Genomic DNA, 15,055 nt, shown 5'->3' with positions numbered 1-15,055 from the left:
CATGAATTGTATTTATTTCACTTTGCATGATTAAATGTAGTTGATTTTTCTTATTGAAGAATTTCTGACCAAAGATATGACCTTTTAATGAAGACAAACCTGTTAATTCATCATGTGGAATTTCCTGATCTCACCATTCTCTTTTGTCCTCTTCCCTATATATTGCTTTCTTGAATTTTATACGCTAGCTTTCTAATGAGGTTTTTCCCATCCAAGTCTTGAGCACTGTAGTTGAGGCTACTGACTATAGAGCATTTGAACATGCATCATTAAGTTATTGGGTCAATGTGGTCAATATTGCTGTGTCAATAGTTTTTACATGGAACTATCTTTCTAATACACTTTAAAAATTTATCTTTAGGTAATACAATGAAGCACTAAATACTAGCCTCTGATTAATGGAAATGTCCCCAATGATCTCATGGCTGTCTTCATGATTGCAAGTTATTTTAATATCAAGGAACTTATATTTTATCTTCGTATACACTCAGTGACTATGTCAGCTCTTTGTGCATAGTAGGCATTTTTTAATTATTTAAAAACAATTTCCTCTTTCCTACTGTTACAAAATAATGTAATAACACTTTGATAGTAATCAATATGTTTGCAGCACTTACATGTGCTAAGTTCTGCTTTAAGCACTTTGTATGGGCTATTTTGTTTAATGACATATTCCGTCAGCTGATTTAATCCTCACAACTCCATGATGTAGATATTAATCTTATTAATCCATGTTTTACAGGAACGAAGCAAAAAGGCTAAATAATTTGCTCAAGGCCGTATAGCAACTAAGAACAAGGTTTGAGATCAGGCCATTGGACACTAGAATTCTTTCTATATAACACTGCCAATTTTCATTAAGGATGATTCCTCCTGAAGATACTGCTGGTAGAGTTTCCCAAAATTTTATTTTGTGATAGTTAAATCAAACACACAAAAACTTAAATGTGTACAACTGCTTAAAGCAGTGTTCTCAGAAGTGAGTGGTATACAGTGAAGGCATACATAAGATGATCTACTGGGGGTTAGGAGGAAAATATAGAATTTGTTTCTGTAATACTTGTTAGGTATTTTTTTCTTAATTTTGGTGGTGTTTTTAGTTTTTTTAATATGTAAACACTGTTACAGTGTAGTAGTATATTATGAGATTTATAAATCAGTAATATACAAGTATTGGTATACTTCAAAATATTTTTGCCTGTATACTTCAAAATATTTTTATGAGTATATGAGCTGTAACATTGGGAAATAATCATCTTATAGAAACTACCCAGAATTTAAAGAAAAATAATATTTAGGGTAATAAGGCATATGGCATTCTCTGTAGAATGTGTTAGAGTAGTTATGTATTTTTTTGAGATGCCTTTCCTTATCTATAAAATGGGAATATTAAATACCTTTATAGTTTTATTGTGATGACTGAATGAATAAGAGGTGTGTGAACTTTTTAAAAGCCTAAATCTTGGGGCATGTGTATGATTCAGTTGGTAGAACATGAGACTCTTGATCTTGAGTTTGTGACTTGAAGCCCTACATTGGGCATGGAGCCTTTTTAACAATACATACATACATACTTACATACATACATACATACATCTCTACAGGACTACTAATTACTCATGTATTATTCATCATCACATTAAAATGGCATTTTGAGTAAAACGGCATGTGAGAGACATTTTGTGCAGGGAATCTTCTGGGCTCCCTTATGGTTAAGTCATCTGGCTGATTTTTGGCCTGGCTGGCATAAAACAGACAATTCCTGGGAGACACTGTCTCTGCCACTCTAGTTCCTGCTGGTGATATTCCAAAATGCATTAATAGATTTCTAGGAAGCTGCACTAGCCTCTGGCCAGGTATAAGCTTGGTTCAAATAAATAAACAAAATCTGAAAAGTAATAAAGTAGTTTTTCTTTAAAGATCCCTTGCGTTGAAAGTCAAAAAGAAATCAAATGAATTAATAACTTGAGATGTGAATATATCCAGTGAACAGCAATATCTTTCTTGAAGGTGTCCACACCATTTCCAGCGCACACCTGAATGTATTATCTAATATCACTTTAGATTTTAGCTTAGTAAGTATAATTAGTAATCTTCTACTGACAATATTAACCTATATTTTAGTATCTCAAATCTGCATATTAGCTAAATTAGGCATACCATAGAGAGTTTCTCTCATTTTCTATAACTTCTGTATTTAAAGTGTTGAAATACATATGCCTTTCCCAAAGAATGATCTATAGAACACTAGTCCTATAAGCTCTCTATTGTTAATAAAGCATTCCATGATCAAACATGTTTTCAAAATATAGAAGTTTACTTTAGCATATTATTGAACCTGAGAAATCTAAGTACTTTGAATATTTCCCAAATTTATTTGACTAAGAAAGCATTTTGTATTTTGTGTGTTGCCTAACAAAGCAGGGAAACAAATTTTACAAAACAGGATAAAAAATATAGATTTCTCATTCATATTTTCTGTAGTAACTCAAATCAAGTGATTAGAAAATGCCAAAGCAAAGATGAAATTTTGTAGATTTTTATTTTGCCAAAACAACTTGGCTACCTTACCAAAACAAAATTTACAGTATAAATATACATTAGTAATTAATTCTAAAATTGGTGTATTCTGGATTATTTAATTATGAGAAATAATGTATTCATAAGCCTTCCATGTGAAAATGTGCATCTATTTTAGTGAATTTTTTTTTTTAAACTGACCTAACCATGCTCCTAACAAATAACAATAAGATAGGTGTTAAGGTCAGAGGAAGGTATCATGACCACATCCAAAACCATGACATCTAATACACACATAGAGCACACAGCACACATCCCTCTCATGTCCTCCTTCCCTCTACCAGAATTACTGGATGTACTTCCCACACTCAGTAAAACATGACATGAAAATGGAGCTGACAGAAAAGGACATAATGTCACACTAGCTGTAGCCTCATATTCATCACCTTCATATGATCCCTTCCAGCAGAATGACAGACAAGGTATTTCAGTCACCTTCCCAGTGCAAACTGGATACAAAACAATTGCTGAATGAAATGCAATAAATATTTTTGTAAATTCATAGCTTAGAGTCAAGGAATTCAAGGAAAACTTTTGACAAAATCTTAAGAGTAATTAGAATCAACTGTAGCTATTCTGTGCACATTTGTCAACACCGGAAATCTATAGACTTGGTTGTAAAGGGTATAAAACAGATAAGAGGCAATATCTGTGAAATATGGGAAATTCAACGCTAAACTAGCTTCAGAGAATTCTACCCTAAACTAGATTGACTGTCACATATACTCATACAAAAATGTACATACACATGCATTAGCATTTTAATAGTCAAAAAATGGAGATATTCTAATGCCTATCAGCTTAAATGTCTATCAATATTTATGTACAAATATATATATATGTGTGTGTGTGTGTGTGTGTGTATATACATATATATATGTGTAAGCATATATAATACAATATACATAATAGATGATTTCCATAGGCTTAAGGCTGAGCAAAATGCTAAATTATTAACAAAGGATGCTACTTTATATGCAATTGTTGGGGAAGAATTTTTTTTTCTCTATTCTTAAGATTCTTCTAGCTCTTCTAAAGAATTAAATTGACATGAAACAGATGAACAAGAACAAACAGACAAACAAAAAGAACCAGCATTTAATTATGTATAGACAGAGGCCCAATAAAGAAATTGAAACCCAAGGAAATGAGCAAGGCAACAGGTTTTATACTTTCTTAGACAAAGAGGCCATAAAACTGTGAGGAATTGACAGGACAAAGAAAAATGTATGTTCAGGAGTTTCAATTAATAAGGAATTCTAAAACAGAATTTGGGCTGGAGTAGTAAATTAGTGGAAGTAACACGGTTTATGTATATAGCCTTAGCTCTGAATTCCTTATCTCTGATGATGTCCCTTTACTACCTGGTACAGAGAGGGTACTTTTTATATTGGAGATTTATTTCCTACTTTCTGAAAACAGGGGAGGAGTCAGAGTGTTTTCCTGGTACTGTTTCTTAAGTAACTTTAATTTAAAACAATCAATACTCCAAAATGGCATATTTGGGGGGAGCCTACCCTAAGCCTCTCCATAGTATCAAAACAACTGAACAATACTCTTTCTAGTTTAGAGGTATTTGTATATGTAGGAAGATAAGGGAAATTATAATTATTAATTAAGTGGCTAGTACCTTGAAAAGGTGAGAGCATGGTGTAGTTTGGAAACACAATACAGTAAGTTTCAATTGTACTGCTTAAGTTCTATTTTTAAGCAGAATTATAAGTACTACATGGAAGTTTACTTTATTATTCTTCATGTCTTTCTTATGATTCAGATATTTAATAATAAATAAATAAATAAATAAATAAATAAATAAATTCGTTCCTGAGAAAGTCTTGAAGAAGTCCTAATAGTTTAATTTTAACAGTTATTGGTTGTGATTTATACATATATTATACAATATAATACAGATAAAGATACCAAAAATATTTTCTAGCACATGATTAAAATTTCCTTTTTTGAACATGAGTTTAAAATAAATGAATTTAGTATTTGATAGATGATTTTTGTCATACATTTGTCACTGACTTTAACTATTAAGAGCTTGTTCTCATTTTGTGAGAGGTAAAGAAAAGTCTTGATTTTTACAGAGCATATGGTTATTTGACTCTTTAATCTTCTTTTTATGCTTTAAGAAATTTTCTGTTAATGACTTTAGGATCATTCTTCTGGAAGTTTCCACTCATCCCCCATGCTCTCCAAATCATCTCTTCTGAAAGGATGTGGAAGGGAGTGGTAAGAGCTTGTTGTATTGTTGAGGATAGCAGACAGTGGAATTAAAATAATTGTTAGTATACTCATACAAACAAAGTGTTCAGTTAGTACTGAGGAATGAAAAGTACTCTTTGGAAGTGGAGTAAAAAAAGCTCTGGGATGGTCAAATGACAGGGAAAGAAAAGCACTTGATTTTGTCATTAGTGGTTCCATCACTATCATCGGGCTATTACTGTAATTTTTTTTTTTCACAGGGACTGGTTTTGGTGTAAACTTTAGGACTACTGTAACAAATTACCCTGACCACAACTCCACCTCCAAAACCCTGGTTTTAAGGGAGAGTTTTTTAAAGGGGATTTTTAAAAGGGAGCGTTTCAAATATAAAGTTGTAATATAGCTCAATATGTTGAAAATGATTACTTCACTGGTGATTCTTTTATTTTGGATTTAGGTAAACAAACTGGTAAGTTAGGTGAAGATTCAGGTTTTCTGGATCTTATTGAAGAAAAATTAACCATAATTACCTTGCCTCACATGCAAACTTGGTGTGGCTTATCAAATTTGAGAGGATTTTACTCAATTCTAATAAATTCTTTTGAATATAAGTTAACCTTTCTTTCATGATACAAAAGCCATCTGAAGATTTTGCCACATTTAAGGATAAGTATTATAGATATTTTACAAGAGAAGCAGAGAGATGAGAGTTAATATAGATTTCTGTGGATAATATGGGTTATATCCTATTTTGTAAACTTTGTACTTACTTTAAGTCACTTAGATAACACATTAAATATAAATATTATAGTGACAAAATAGAGTTATAAAAATAAGAGAGTGTCATTATTGTATAATCAAATACTAATAGATTGTGAGAAAGGTTTATATACAAGACCTCAAATGCTTGAACAAGCAATACATTCAATTACATATGATCTTGGGATTATAAATACTCACACTTATATAGCTATTACTACTTGTGATCCATATTTCATTACTTTAACCTTATATGTAAAACAATTGTCTGTTTTATATGCAGGAACTTAACTGCTCTATCTACAGAGGTGATGTAAAATTTCTACTTGAATAGCAATGTAAATCATGTTAATTCAGCCCTAGTCAAATGAAACTTGGTAGGATGGAAGAAGAATAGGAATGAGAATGGCAGAAACAAACTTGAGTATAAGAATCTGCCCAATTGAAGTAATGAAAAAGTAATATTGGGTTAAGTACCTCCAGCTATGAAATAAGAACTCAGATCAGCAGGAGTGTTTGTATAATCATACTAATCTACTGATAGTAAAATAGGATAAAGTAATTTTGTATGTTTTGATTTTAGTGCAGTGTTTGCTTACAAATTTAGTGAACACAATTTAAGTAGTCTCAAAAAGGAGGTGAAAAAGGACTGCCTGCCAAGGTTAATGAGATAAAACTGGGTTGCACTGGAACTCAAGCAGAGCTCTCAGACTGATGAAATAACCCACCTTATGTCCTCTTTCCACTACATTCTCTTCTCAAAGTGAGGCTTAATGAAATTGGGTTTACCTATCAATGCCTCCAAAATTAACACAGGTACCTAATATTGACTCAAAACTCAATCTTTCTAGTAAGATGCATTTTTTAAAAAGAAGTTTTAACATTTATTTATTTTTGAGAGACAGAGAGAAACAGAGCACAAGTGGGGAAGGGGCAGAGAGAGACAGAGACAGAGACAGAGACAGAGAGTGAGACACAGATTCCAAAGCAGGGTCCAGGCTCTGAACTGTCAGTACAGAGCCTGATGTGGGGCTCGAACCCATGAACCATGAGATCATGACCTGACCTGAAGTCAGACACTTAACTGACTGATCTACCCAGGTGCCCCAGGATGGATTAAAGAGAGTTGTTGACCCACCTATGCAGGTCTGGATTTTCAGCCCATCTACCTCTACTACCATCTGGGAAGTGAACATATCAATTATTTGGTGTCCCTTTGTATTTTCCTAGGTCCTCAAATTTTCATTCCTGAAAAATCTTAATAAATTAATGAACAAAGGGGAAAATATAAGACACTTTTTTTGTGTGCAAATGTGAAATAAAATTTTAAGGATCCTCTACTTGACAAGGAAGTTTGAATTCAAACATCTAGAAGATGTTAACCCCTGATTTCCCAGTATCATTTCTTGGATGAATGATGACTTTTAACCCATAATACCACTGCATATTTGAAAGTTAAGGGTCCCAGCCATGATTGAATTCAACATAGATATTTAGCACCCTGTAATTATTTCATTGCTTCAATACAATATCTTTTCTTAGGGATGAATAAGAAGTTCTCCTTCATCAAATCTATTCTCTCTTCTTTAGAGAGGTTTTGTGTCTGACTCTTAATCTCTATCAAAGTATAATTGGGCACCGAGAGAAACAGATTGATTATTGCCGACTGCAGAGAGCCAGGATAAGACATGATTCATTGATTTTAATCATATTCAAATGAGCCATCCCAGGGAATATCATGCAAAATAAATATAATGTAAAATAAAGGCAGTATTTTAGATAACAAAATTGTTTAGAATTTCTACTTCCAAGATAAATTGACTTGGTACTAAATGTTATTTTTTAGTTCCTTTGACTGTGTTTGACTATAAAAGGAAATTCCTTGTTGATTAATTGCTGAAACATTTATGAATTTATAAGGCTTTCAACATGCATCTTCCCTATGATAAAATGCAGAGTTGGGAGGACTCTATTCTGACCACCTACTTTAGTAGATCTATTTATTAACTCGTAAAATATTGTTTAATCCATAGTATCCCATAGCTTGTGAACTTACACCACACCACAAGCTAGGTACACCTATCCATCTGCCTTAAAAAGCATCATTAATATTGTTTTTTTTTTCATTTTTTGAAAAATAAAGCATCTGAATGCCAAATTGCATTGCAGCAACATGATCCTAAAAATTTCCCAGTTTTATCAGGGTAAACTTCTGGTGATCTACAAATCCCATACTATATATTTTCTTTCTTCCCCAAGGCTTTATCGTATTAAAGATATGCAGGTTTATTCTCTACAAGTGAAACAACCATGCTAATAGTATCCCTTCTTGATAGAAAAACAAATGATAAGCTGGACTTGATTAAAACTGAAAATACCTGTTCTGCAAAAAACACTATAAAATGAATAAAAAGCCACAAACTGGATGGGGATATTTGCAAAAGACATATCTGATAAAGGAATGTGTCTTAGTTCAGGTTACTATAAAATAATAATGCAAACTAGGTGGCTTAAACAACAAACATTTATTTCTCAGAGTTCTGAGGCTAGGAAGTCTAAGATCAAGATATGGACAGATTCAGTGTGTGGTGAGGATCCTCTTCTAGACTGCCATCTTCTGGTTGTATCTTCAAATGGCAGAAAGAGAGCAAGAGAACTATGGACAAGTATAGCATTCATAAGAGCTTCATTCTCAGGACCTAGTCACCTTCCAAAAACCCTTCCTCCCAATACCATCACATTGGGGGTTAGGATTTCAACATATGAATTTGGAGGAGCTCCAAAGTTACAGCCCATTAGAGAGACTTATTCAAAACATACAAAGAACTCTTAAAACTCAATAGTAAGGAAACAAATAGCCCTACTAAAAAGTGGACAAGATTCTTAACAGATACTTCACCAAAGAAGATATACAGATGGCAAATAAGCATATAAAAAGATGTTGTACATCATATGTCACTAGGGAAATGCAAATTCAAACAGTGAGTTACCACTACACACTTATTAGATTGGCTAAAATCCAGAATACTGATAATACCAAATGCTAGAGAGGATATAGAGCAACAGGAATTCTCATTCACTGCTGGTGGAAATGCAAAATGGTACATCTATTTCAGAAGGCAGTTTGGCAGTTTCTTACAAAACTAAACATGCTCTTACCATAATATCACCCAGCACTTATGTTCCTTGCTATCTACACCAATGAGTTGGAAACTTATGCTCACATAAAATCCATACATTGATATGGATAGCAGCTTTTTTCATAGTTGCCAAACTTGGAAGTACCTGAGATGCCCTTCAGTAGGGGAATGGATAAATGAACAATGGTACACCCAATGGATGACCATAGTGCTAAAAATAAATGGGCCATGAAAAAACATGAAGCAACTTAAACACATAATGATCTTAATATTGCCTCATAAAAAGTTATCTGAGAGAGAAAAAAAAACACGCCTAGAGGAAAAACAAAAGATACTCATGAAAGGCAGCACTGGTCTAGACTAGCCCCAGTGACAGGCAGTGGAGTGTCAAGATAAATAGGAAAAAGGAAGAGAAGCAGAAAGCAACTGTGTGGTAGTGATGTGTATGTGGCTCTTGAGAAGAAAAATTGAGACTGGTAGTGTGGACATGTGTTATAGTGAAGACAGAGAATTCTCTTTTCCTCATGGCCTAAGATTAGGCTACCTCACAATTACAAGTTTTCAATTATTTGCTTTATCTTAATGACATTACAATTGTGCAGCACATAAAATTATAACCATGACAAGATTTCAAGCAAATTAATAATCAGATCAGATAAATTGACAGGTTCAAGATCAGTCAGAGCTGAGCAGTTGTTCTAAGGCCTATGCAGGAACATACATCCTGTGGAATCACAGTACCTCTCATTTTCAGATCCACATCTTTGCATCCTTATCTACTGTTGACTTCAGAGAATGTAACCCAAGGACAGGGAAGCAAGATTCTCCTGTCCTCCTTCTCACCAATCAGTTTACAGACAGGGGGAAAAGATGCTCTCAAATAATATCTCTAATATTATGACGCTGAACTTAAAATGGAAAAGGAATTTGTTTTAAACCTACCTACTTAGATGTATTTTATCTTTCTGGAATTTTAATATCACTTGCAGCTTAGAATAATACCAAATCTTGTGAAACCACAGAATATGTAGTCTATGCCATATTAGTTAAATTGTTCTATTATACATTTTAATATTTTTCTCATCTTTATTTTTTTCCCAGGTATTTTATACACTGTTTTACTATTAGACATTCTGAATCAGGAATTGATTGATTGATTCATTAATGCATTTAAAACACAAATTTAGTCCTCACAATGAGCCAGGTATTGTGTTAAATCCTGGGGAGAACAAGGCCTATAGACATTTTGCATTCAAGAAGAATAAGTTCTTGTTTTGGATGACATTAACTAAGCTAGGGAATGGATTTTGTTTCTAATTTGTCTTTTCATAATTTCTTTCATGGGCTTCTACTAATTTTGACACTGAAACATTTATTTCAGCATTTTTATCTTAGGATACTATTTTGTTCTTTAAAATGCTACCATCGATTCTAAAGTTTGATATTCTGGTTTTTGTATAATTCCTTAAATTTAATATAGTTTTGCATTGTCATACATAAAAGTGGTTAAGAGATTACTCAAATTTAGCAAAATATATGTTTACGTGTCTATTAAAGTCAGAAATATGAGGATTTATAATTTATAATACTAATTTTGATCAGTTTCCTTATGCAAAAAATAATGATTGGGCATTTATGAGTCAGAAACTCTAGTAGGTGATTAGAATTCACCAGTATACAAATAGATTAGTCTTTTTTCTTCAGCCTTCACAAAGATGCCTTTCAAAGAGAGCTAGGGAAAGGAAAATAAGGCTCAGAACCTGAAAACTAAATAACAGAAACATAATAAGTATGATGTGAGATTTACTGGATATAATACTAGCAACCTAAAATATATATCTAACATAAATATGGACAACAGAGAACATAGCATCAGGGATTTTTTTCAAGTATTTGTAACTTTTGTTTGCTGCTTTTTTTTGTTTACAAGAAATATGGGGTAGAGCTATTTAAATGGAAAGGATGGTTAATTTTAAAAACAGTCATACCATATATATATTTATGTATTTTTGAGGAATTGCACTTTTGTCATTTTTTCATTCAACAAAAATGTATTTAATCCCTAGCAGGAAATGCACTAGTAAGTAAATACATAGTAGAGGAAAGCACATGATGTATCTTAATGTAATTTACAACTCAAAGGATTGCTTAAATTACCTGTTTTAGTCTATGAATGTCCCATATTCACTAGATAATTATAAAGGCGTATGTTGGAATTTATCATATAAAATACTGCATTGAATAGGAAAATTAAGAATAAACAGAATTATACTTTAGATAAGCATACTTCTTTATTTGGAGACAAAAATTGTCTCTCTTTTATGGATTTTTCAAATAATTTGTTATGAAATACCTACCCTGTGGCTTTCTAGCCTATAAATTAATGCTTCTATATATTTTTCTATTGCTTCAAAGATTCAGTAATAATTATCCTTTGTACTACATTGATGACTTTGTCATTTTTTGAATGCATGTATATTTTTATCTTAAATGTATAGAAATGGGAGGGTGAGACTAGTGGCAATAGTGAAATAGTTTAGACATTTGGGTGCTTATTTGCAAACATTGTAAATTTCTTGTATATTCTACTTGATTAAAAATGATTAAAACTGTATTCTTGAATAAACAAAGTAAACACGAAGTTGTCACCTATCAGTGACACAGAACAACTTGAAGGATGCTCTCATGATGTGAGCGGAAGTCAATATGATCTCATGGTCCCCCAATGAAATGCCTGTGAAGTCCATACTAATTAGCTTGTAAATCAGACTAATACTTGAGTTTATTTGGGCCAGAAAGACTACCTACTGTCAAGCAATCAAGTACTACCCCTTTAATTGCAATTTATTCCAACAACCACAATTTATTGATCCTAGCATACACTTATGCCACAGCAGTATCAGTATTTGACTTTATTTTAACAGCTTCAAAAGGTTAGAGTTAGAAACCACTGTGAAAGAAAGCATTAAAAAGTTGAGTTGCTGACACTGCTTTACACTCTATGCCAGGCAATGTTTCCTATATATTGTGGAACTATATAAAAGGAGAAATAAAAGGAACTAATATTCATTGACACTTAATATGAGCTAGTGCTTTCTTATACCAAATATTACTTAGTAACATACAGAAAAACAAGGAGGATCAATATTGTATTCTGCATTTTACAGGCAAGCTACAGCTTATACACTTTAAGTACATTTCTCAGAACTATAATGTTAAAATGTTAAAACCATCTATCTGACTCCAAAGCACATGTTTAATTTCTTGCATGATTTCTTGCATACTTTTTGTACATTGACTATTCTGATGTTGTGGTCTAAGTGATATTGAAGCTCAAAACCAGCTTATCCACATGAATTTTGTATCCAGTATCATCTTTAAAACACAAAACATCAGTTTCTGATCACTCATTTGTTAGCTGTATTACCTTTTATAAGCTAAGACATGCTATTTATTTATTTAAGCATTAGTGCCAAATTTCACTTTGGAATTTTTAGCTAATTAAATAATGTTCTGGAGCATGCTTGGTAAAAAACAAACAAACAAACAAACAAACAAAAACAAAACAAATAAACAAAACTTTTGTAGCTTCAAAAAATCTTTAGAAAATATTCAGTAGATATAGAGTGGTTTAAACTTTGGAATTTCTCACCCTTCGATAACAAAATTAAAAAGGCCACCTGACTTAATTTTTGACAATTAAAAATTATATATATTTAAGGTATACAACTTGATTATATGAAGTACGTGTACACTGTGTAATATTCACCACAATCAAGTTAGTTAACATATTCATCATCTCATATAGTTAGCGTGTGTGTGTGTGTGTGTGTGTGTGTGTGTGTGTCTGTGTTGAAACACTTAAGACCTATGCTTTTAGCTGATTTCAAGTCTTTAGCACAGTATTGTTAACTACAGTCACATTATTGTATGTTACATTTCCAAAATGTATTTATATGGCATAAATGAAACTGTATTTCTGGACCAGCACCTCCCATATCCCACTCCCTGATAACCACCATTCTATTCTCTGTTTCAATGAATTTAACATTTTTTATTCCACATACAATTGAGACCAACATGCAGTATTTGTCTTTCTGCATCTAGCTTATTTCACTGAGCTAATGTAATCAGGTTCATCCATGTTGTCACAAATGGCAGGATTACCTTTTTTTTTTTTTTTAAGGCTGAATCATATTCCAGTGTGTGTGTGTGTGTGTGTGTGTGTGTGTGTGTGTTGTGTACGTGTGCATGTGCATTTATGTGTGTATAATCACATTTTCTTTATCCATTCATCTGTAAACAGACATTTTGGGATGGAAATTTTAGAAATGTGCCATTATAGAAAAGAGTGTGGAAGTTCCTCAAAAAATATAAGTGCCTTATGATCCAGCAATCCCACTTTTGGATGTATATCCCAAAGGATTTGAAATCAGTATCTTGAAGATATATCTGCATTATTCACAAGGAAATATGGAAGCAACCTAAACGTTCATCAGTGGATGGATGGATAAAACTTATATTTTTTTACACATACATTCTGAGTATGCCCGCACAATTCTTCATGCATACTCTGTAAATCCTTGACTAGATTTAAGCCAGAATTAGTCTGACCTGTAGGAAGAGACCAAAAGGTGGAAGTCCTCAATTTTCTCCTTGTATCATCCTCTTTGTATTGTGCTTTTAATACTTCTGTTTTTTCACTTCCATGAAAATTTATTTACAGAATAAACAAACCAATAAATTTTCAAGTGTTAATCATATTAGAAATCATGGATCTAGTCCAATTTCCTCATTTTTGCAGGTGACGAAATGGAGAATCAAAGAAGTAAAGGACCTGCCTCAGAGTCACACTACTAGTAAGTAGTATCTGTAGATCTAGAATCAGGTATCAGACTATTTGACCTGAGTTCTAGCTTTGCAGAAAGATTTCTCATTTTAGACATGATGTTGAAAACTCTGTATAAAACTGTTTATATCCCTGTTTAGACCACATTTGGTCACTAGCATTAGTTGCATGCCACCTGTATTCAATTTTGTATACACTTTAGAGGATACTTAGAAAGTGTGGTACAGGAGTTCTTTTTAAGAAGAAGCAATGTAGATCATGAGATGGTATAGCAAAAGAGAAAAAAGCTGGCATTCATATGAAGGGTTTCCATGTTCAAGGTGCTTAATATGAATCATTCCATTTGACCTTCACAAATATATTGTAATAGATACGATTTTATCCCTACAGTAGTAATAAACTAATGCTCTAAAGTTGTTGATAGTTTGCTCAAGTACATAGAGCTATTTAATGTCAGAGCTAATTGCAAATCTAAATCTCTCTGACTTTAAAGATGTCCACTTGTGTAGTACACAATTCTGTATTTACACAGAAAACAAAGCCACTGATCAACACAAACAGTGCATAATTCCAACTGGTGTGACATAACCAGTTGTATAATATAGTGCACAGTTCAAGGTGCTAAGAGAAAATTAAATAGTGAAAGATCAGCTTGGGTTGACACTGTAAAAAGACTGATATGCTCTTACTACTAACTCCCAACTAGCAGCTCTCAGCTTGTTGCAATAAAGACATTAGATATCATGATATCTGTAAATGAGTGGGAAAATATTGGCAACACATATATAATGACACTACAGGTAGAGATTGATAACTTGTCAAGATATGGTGAAACGAGCCTTTCAAAGAGGGAAGCTTTTTTAGCTCTTGGGATGTGAAAACGCTGACCAAAGTACATGACATTTTCAGTTGTATAGGATGTAGACATGTGGGGTTGGATAAACTCATTTTCTTTCAAGAGGAGAATAGGAGAAACATGGAGGTTGAAATAAGTGGAGACATTTGGCAATAGGGTATAGGCTAAGTGATAGAAAATTATATGGAAGAGTGAGACATTTCAAAATGTTGGACTAAAATTCATTGGCAGAATTTTTTGAAACCTGATTTAAAAAATTATATTTTACTATTTAAGCACTAAGTAGTCATTGAAGATGTTGGGCTTTTGTTATAATTTGTGTTTGTATAGTCAGAGCTGTACCTTGGAAAAAATGTGGTAGCTTTATGATGGCCTACATGGGTGAAAAATCAGAAGTGAGAGACCAAAGAGCAGGTGTGAAAATATGAGGGCAAGCATCCCTACTTAATTTTTATCTGTTCAAGATATTAAGATATCTCCCCTCCATAGTAGCTGTAATCACTCAGATTTCTATAGTAACTTTGAGAAACAAATATTACTGATCTTATGTACCATTCGTTAAGTCATTTTTCACTCAGAGAAACCAAGAAAATTCCATTGATCCAATATCCATTTTTTCCTCAGTTTCCTGTTTCTTGATATTCGTTAAGTGAATAATAGATC

General features: G+C 32.7%; 1 long non-coding RNA gene across 3 annotated transcripts in view; it reads left to right on the top strand.

Moving 5' to 3' along the window:
- LOC122233164 overlaps positions 1-15,055 on the top strand; it is a 580,276-nt gene that overhangs the window by 107,071 nt on the left and 458,150 nt on the right. For all 3 annotated transcript variants that reach the window (XR_006210649.1, XR_006210648.1, XR_006210650.1), the window contains exon 3: positions 13,492-13,546. This is a non-coding gene — a long non-coding RNA (uncharacterized LOC122233164). The remainder of the gene's footprint in view (positions 1-13,491; positions 13,547-15,055) is intronic.

Source organism: Panthera tigris, chromosome D4 (genome assembly GCF_018350195.1).
Source record: "Panthera tigris isolate Pti1 chromosome D4, P.tigris_Pti1_mat1.1, whole genome shotgun sequence".
Classification (NCBI taxonomy): domain Eukaryota; kingdom Metazoa; phylum Chordata; class Mammalia; order Carnivora; family Felidae; genus Panthera; species Panthera tigris.
The sequence above is the reverse complement of the archived record's forward strand: the minus strand, read 5'-3'. Positions and strand labels throughout refer to the sequence as shown.